Genomic DNA, 6,137 nt, shown 5'->3' with positions numbered 1-6,137 from the left:
TATACATTCGCTTCCTAGGTTTCTTATCAGCAAACTTTGCTTAACTTGATCTATTATTTTCATAAACAGACCTTCCCAAATAGATAAAAAAACTATTCCAAGATGCTTCTTACAACTTTCTTCAGTTTCACTTGAAATGTGTTTAAAAGCCACCACTATAAGTGGTGCAAAATCCTTTTTAAACCCTGGACCCTTCCTTTTACTGTTCTGAATGACAACATTGGCTAGGTATAGAAAAGCAGCTTCCTTTTTTGTTTGGCTTTGCACAGCCCACAGCTCCGACTCCCCCTCTTGTGACCATGCTCACTATGAATGGTTGTGGTAGAAAAGCCACAGAGACATGGTCTAAACAATTTGCTGTGAGTTCTCTACTTTAACAGCTTCTTATCCAGCGTCACCTCAGAGGAGGCAGCCATCCCTCCGACACCTTGTTCATGGGGTCTCATGTTGGGGCTGCTGGGAGTAGAGCTTCATCGACCTAGTCTCAGCCTAGAGGAACTGTGGTAGTATAGTGGTTACACGTTTGTTGGGCTGCTAACCACAAAGCCGGCTATTTGAAACCACCAGCCACTTCATGGGAGAAACATGGGCTTTCACCCTCATCGAGAGTTACTGTCTTGGAAATGCACAGGAACAGTTCTACACTGTCCTACAGGGTGGCTATGAGTTGGAATCAACTCCATGGCAGTGGATTTGTTTGTTGGTTTATTTTTAGTCTTGGTCTCACACCCTCACCTCACCCTTCCACACATCCTGGATACCACCAGCACCACATGTAGTCCAGCAGCAAATTGGCTAGGTGATGTCTGTTTTTTTTTCCCTTTTGTGATCACATAGCTCCATTCAGCATAAGGCCTGCTAAACTTTCCAGTTTCACAGTCCCACGAGCAGTGTATGAAGTTTCCAGTCTTTCCACATCCTCTCCAACAAGTGTTTTTTAAAACTTTGCTATCAACACCAGTGTTAGGTGGTATATTATCATTGTTTTGATTGACATCTTTTGAATGGCTAGTGGGTTCAAGCAGTTCTTCATGCTTATTGATTGCTTGGATGTCTTCTTTGGTGAAATGTCTCATATCTTCAGCCTATGTTTTAAATTGAATTATCCCTCTTGTTAAGGTATTGCAGTTTTCTATAGAATTTTCTAGTCCCACATTCGATATATCATTACCCAATTTTTCCCAGTCTCTAGATTCTATTTTTACTTTTTTGATTGGTTTTTGATGCACACAAATGTTTTATTCGTAGGAGGTCTCAGTCATTTATTTTGTCTTTGCCTTGGGTGTTTTTCATTATTTTCGATAGTGATCCTTAAGTTTGTCCTTAGTTTTTCACCACTTTATAGTGGTCTATAAAGTTCTCAGGTTTACATAGAGGTTTTTGACCCATCTTTAGTCATTTTTTGTATGTGGAGTGAGGCATACCCCTATTTCATTCTCCTGCACATGGAAATCCAATTTTGGTAGCACCATTTATTGAAGAGACAATCTCTTGCCCATATATTGTACGTTGGCCCATTGTCAAAAATCAGTTATCTTTAGGTGGATGGCATTCGTTCTGGGATTCGCTATTGTTTTCCACTGATGTGTATATCTATCATTGTGCCATTACCAAGCTTTTGTGACTACTTTGGCTCTGCCATAGGCTTTGAGACCAGGAAGAAGACCTCTGACGTTTCTTCTTTTCTTTTTTTAAATTGCAGTGCTTTGCTTAGCCTAGGTCACTTCCATATAAAATTAGTGAATTACTTTTTCCATCTCTTTAAAGAATGATGCTGGGCTCAGGATCAGACTTGCATTATGTTTATAGGTTGCTTTTGGTAGTATTGACATTTTCACAATATTAAGTATTATCTGTGAAGATGGAACATTCTTCAAAGTGTGTAGATTTCTTTGTTTCTTGTAGTGTTATGCAGTTTTCTTTAAGTCTTTGGTTTCTCTGATCAGATTTATTCCTAAATGTTTTATCTTTTAGATGTCTATGTAAATGGTGTTATTTTCTTTTCAGAACTCTCTTCCGTACTATATAAGAATCTAATTGATTTTTGTATGTTGACATGTAATTTGTCACATTGCCAAGTCTTTCGGTTATTTCTAATACTTTTTTTTTGTTAGGGGTTTGGGGTTTTCTCCATATAGAGTCATATCATCTGCAAATATAATTTTACTGAATCGTTTCCAATTTGAAAACCTTTGATTTCTTTTTTATTGTTATTGTTGTCTAATAGCCATGACTACGACTTTCTGCACAATGTTGAATAAGTAGTGATAAAATGGCATCCTTTTCTGGTTCCCATTCACAAGGGGAATGATTGTAGTTTTTCATCCTTGACGGAGATGGTTGATGTTGGTTTTGCATATATCCTTTATCATGTTGAGGAATGTCCCCTTCTATTCCAATTTTGTTGAGTGCTTAGATCAGGAATGAGTATTGGGTTTTATCAAATGCCTCTTCTGCATCAATTGATATGGTCATGTGTTAGTGTCTTTTGTTTTAATTTATATAATAGATTACATTGATTATTTTTCTAATGTTGAACCATCCTTGCATAATTATTGTGAGTCCCACTTGATCATGATATTTTGTTGGTATTTTGCTGGATTCTACTGGCCAAGTCTTTGAGAAATTTGGCATCTGTGTTAATGAAGTATATATGTTGGTCTATTATTTTCTATTATGGTAATGAATGTCTTTGCATGGTTTGAGTCTCAGGGATATGTTTGCCTTGTAAAATGAGTTTGGGTATCTGCTGTCATTTTCTGTATTCTGGAATAGTTTGAATAGAATTAGTGTCAACTCTTCTCTAAATGCTTAGTAGAATTCCACAGCGAAACTCTCTGGTCTTGGATTTTTTTTTTTTTGTTTCTTTGGAGTATTTTTTGTTTGTTTACAGTCAGTTTTATTGACATGAAAGGCTCATGCCTTGACTGTGTACTTGCGCATAGTACAGCCACTCCTGCTGCTGCTGCTTCTTGGTCTTCAGGCTCTCGTACTTGTTGAGCTGGTGGCGCATGGCCCATAGTTTTTTGGGCCGCAGGTCCACAGGCTTGTACATCTTACCTTTGTAGAGGTTCTCCTTTTGAGTGAAGTTGATGGTAAGAGCTCACACAATGGATTTTCATACAACTTGGACTTTGGAGAGCTTGGACACTGCGCTTTGGCCATGCGCAGCTGTGACAACACCTTTGGATAGTCCATCTGTTTTAGCAGCTCTTCCTTCTTGCTGCAAAGGTCATGGGCCTTGATCTTGACCTTGGCTGAGCTTTAGAACCCTGATGCTCCTTGGTCTGAGGCCAAGGGGAAGAGGATTTGTTGAGTGTTTTTTAATGACATGTTCTATTTCTTCGTTTATTATGAGTCTGTTGAGGCTTTCTGTGTCACTTGGTGTTAATTTAGGTAAGTAGTGTGTTTTTTGGAATTTTCTCATTTCTTCTAGGTTTTCAAATTTGTTGGGATACAGTCCTTCATAGTACTGTGTTATTTTTAAAATTTCACTTGGTTCTTTATAATGCCAAACATTTTATTTGTTATACATGATATTTCATCTTCTCATTTTCCTTTGTTGAGTATTCCACTGGATTGTCAATTTTGGCAAGCCTTTCAAGGAACCAACTTCTTATTGATTGTTTTTCTACTGTTCTTCATATTCATTTGTTTCTGCATTAATGTTTATTATTTCTTTTCTTCTGGTGGCTGAGGGTTTGTGTGATAGTTAGACTTTAAGTCAATTTGGCTGGATCAGGGTTCTCAGTAGTTCAGCAATTGAGGCCTCCCCCACCCCCACCCATGATGTGGCTTAATGTAATATAAACAACTCCATGATTGGAACTGCTATGAGCAGCCAAGCAGTTGTGGGAAGATTAGGGTAGAGTCAACCCTTTAGTTCACAGCCTCAGTGATGTTTCTTAGGGGCTATGGTCCAATATATATATTGGTTCTGCATAGCAATTAGTTTTACATATATATATATGTAAATATTTACATATTTATATATATAAAACTAATTGCTATGCAGAACCTCCCCCCTTCTTGTTGGCCTGGATAATGGATCTGGTTCATCTACTGCTGGTTCTTGGGACTTTTAGCCAATGACACATTATATTGCTTGCTGACTCTGGGACCTATCTATAGCTATCCTTTGACCTGCTGACTTGGGTGATTCAGCTGCTTCTATCCACCAGTCGTTGTCTTCCTGCTTCCTGGTTCATCAGCCCTCTCCTATATTTGAGATCAGGAAGAAGCTCCTGGTTAATATCTGAACCAAGTACTTGGACCAGACTTATCTACTCTATAAGTGTGTGAACCACTTCTGTGATGTAAATTTCTTTATATATGTGCCTTGGTGGCATAGTGAATATGCATTGGGCTGCTAACATCAAGGTCAGCAGTTCAAAACTGCCAGCCTCCCCAGGGGAGAAAGATAAGGCTTACTACTTCTATACAGAGTTAAGAGTCTTGAAAAAACCCTGGGCAGTTTCTACTCTGTGTTACAGTGTCATTATGCCTTAGAATTGATTCAGTGACATTGAGTTTTGAGGGTTTTGTTTTGGTTTAGTGACTTTTCTGTTGCCTGTAACTCTTGCAAACTTACTTCCCAATGACTTCTCCTGCCTCACTTTTTTTTTCCCTTTGGTGGTGGTGGCGATGGTGGGGAACTTCACTTTTATTGTTTGTGGTCCTTCTCTTTACTTAATTTAGCACTTCTAATTTCAAGCCAGTGACTTAGCCTTCTCTACGCCCCCCCCCAACTACTTTTAACCATCAAACAGTATTTAGAGTGTGAACACCTTTTCTTGGCTTTTCGAATTGTGGTTTCATACCTTTCCAATTGTGGCGTCATATTTGCCCTTTTGCGATTGGCTAATTTCACTTAGCACAATGACCTACAGGTTTTCTGCAGATTCATTGTTATTCTTTAATATTGCTTAATATTCCATTGTGTGTATGTGCCAACATTTGTTTACCCATTCTTGTATGATGGACAGTTAGGTTGTTTCCATCTTTTAGCAATTACGAATAGTGCTGCAATGAACATGGGTGTGATATAGATAGCAAGTAGAGGGATTGCTGGGTCATATGGTATTTCTGCTTCCAACTTTCTGAGGAAGTGCCATACCCTTTCTCATAATGGTTGTACCATTTTACAGTCCCACCAGTAGTGTGTGAGGATTCCAGTTTCACCTCAACCACACCACCATTTGTTTTCTATTTGTTTTTGAGCCTGGTATTAATGCTGGGGTGAAATATCTTATTATTATTTTGAATTGCATCTCAATAAAGGAACGCTGAAGGTGCTGGGGGTTATATGCTGGCCCACTACCTAAAGGTAGGTGGCTTAACCCCCCCAGACACTCCACGGGAGAAAAGTGAAGTTATCTGCTCTAGTAAAGATTTACGGTCTTAGGTCACTATGATTTAGAATTGACTTAGTGGCAGTGGGATTGGGTTAGTTAATGCCTAGTGAATCATGAGTATTTCTTTATCTGTTAGCTGGCCATCATTTTCAGCCAAACAATAGACAGGCCTATAAAAGCAACAGTAATATTAGTGAGGTATGCACACTTCGAATAATCAACCATTTGAGTTGAAAAGAGCAGCAGTTACCCAAAGACAAAGCTCAGAAGGGTTAGGAATGAAGTAAGAATGGAAACAAGAAACACGGAAGAAGTGGCATAAATTGTTGTTGCTTTGAGATGATTGCAGTGAATGAGCGATGTATAAATTGTTGAGTGTAAAACTGATGATCTACTCTATTCACCTTCACTTGATTCACAATAAAACATTTTTTTTAAAACTGATGATCTTCTCTGCAAACTGTCACTCTATTCATAATACATACTCAGATTTATCCCAAACAGAACATTGTTACACACATCACTGCAACTAGTAGATGGCTACATTAATACACTTACCTTAGCCTTTTTAGGGTGCCTTCAAAAAATAAGATGAAAGACATCATATCCAGGTACTGGCATCTGAGGGGACCTGCTTTATGTACCCCCAGTTGATATCTGCTTAACAAAACCAAAAATATTTCTATTAAGCACTCATACCACTGGTCCTGTAGGGCTCATCCGGCCTGGATTCCCTGGATGTACACTGGTACAGATAGGAACTGAAAATATAGGGAATCCAGG

The 6,137-nt window shown here is 38.6% G+C and overlaps 1 protein-coding gene and 1 pseudogene across 1 annotated transcript in view; one reads left to right on the top strand and one right to left on the bottom strand.

Annotated features, from left to right (window-relative positions):
- APOOL (apolipoprotein O like) overlaps positions 1–6,137 on the top strand; it is a 53,583-nt gene that overhangs the window by 41,655 nt on the left and 5,791 nt on the right. The gene's annotated exons all lie outside the window — the stretch shown is intronic.
- Positions 2,917–4,840, bottom strand: LOC123522504 (annotated as a pseudogene).

Source organism: Echinops telfairi, unplaced genomic scaffold (assembly GCF_000313985.2).
Source record: "Echinops telfairi isolate 266 unplaced genomic scaffold, ASM31398v2 ScPeMD7_7419;HRSCAF=8457, whole genome shotgun sequence".
Taxonomy (NCBI): Eukaryota; Metazoa; Chordata; class Mammalia; order Afrosoricida; family Tenrecidae; genus Echinops; species Echinops telfairi.
The sequence above is the reverse complement of the archived record's forward strand: the minus strand, read 5'-3'. Positions and strand labels throughout refer to the sequence as shown.